The following is a 574-nucleotide window of genomic DNA, read 5'->3' as shown; positions in this document are numbered from 1 at the left end:
CCCCCGGGGGGGCCTCTTGGGTTGGGAAGGAGGGGACAGGCTTGGGGCTGTTTGACCTACCCCCCCCCCTTCCCCCCATGCCCGGAATCCTTGTCCCCCCGGGCCCCCTAGTATTTTAGTATAATACTCGGGCATTTCCTTTAAAAGAAGTTGTTTTTCTCGATCACCTTCTCCGGCCCTTGTTTCGCCACCCTGCGTTTTCCCGACCACATGACGCTCTTTGGCCCCTTGAGTGTGGCTCTTCCACAAAATACTGACTTCTGAGCATGGGCCACGAAGTTTCAATCGCACTGTATGTGTGGGCCCGCACATGGTATTTTGTGGAAGAGCCACACTCAAGGGGCCAAAGAGCCGCATGTGGCTTGCAAGCCACAGTTTGCCAACCACTGTCCTAGGGCAAAGGAAACTAAGGAGAAAATAAACAAATGAGATTACATCAAAATGAAAAGCTCTGCACAGCAAAAGAAACCAAAAAATGAAAAGGGAGTCCACTGTATGGGAGAACATATTTGCCAATGATATATCTGATAAGGGGTTACTATCCAAAATATATAAGGAACTCATACAACTTAAC

This window comes from Myotis lucifugus, unplaced genomic scaffold (genome assembly GCF_000147115.1).
Source record: "Myotis lucifugus unplaced genomic scaffold, Myoluc2.0 scaffold_48, whole genome shotgun sequence".
Classification (NCBI taxonomy): domain Eukaryota; kingdom Metazoa; phylum Chordata; class Mammalia; order Chiroptera; family Vespertilionidae; genus Myotis; species Myotis lucifugus.
The sequence above is the reverse complement of the archived record's forward strand: the minus strand, read 5'-3'. Positions refer to the sequence as shown.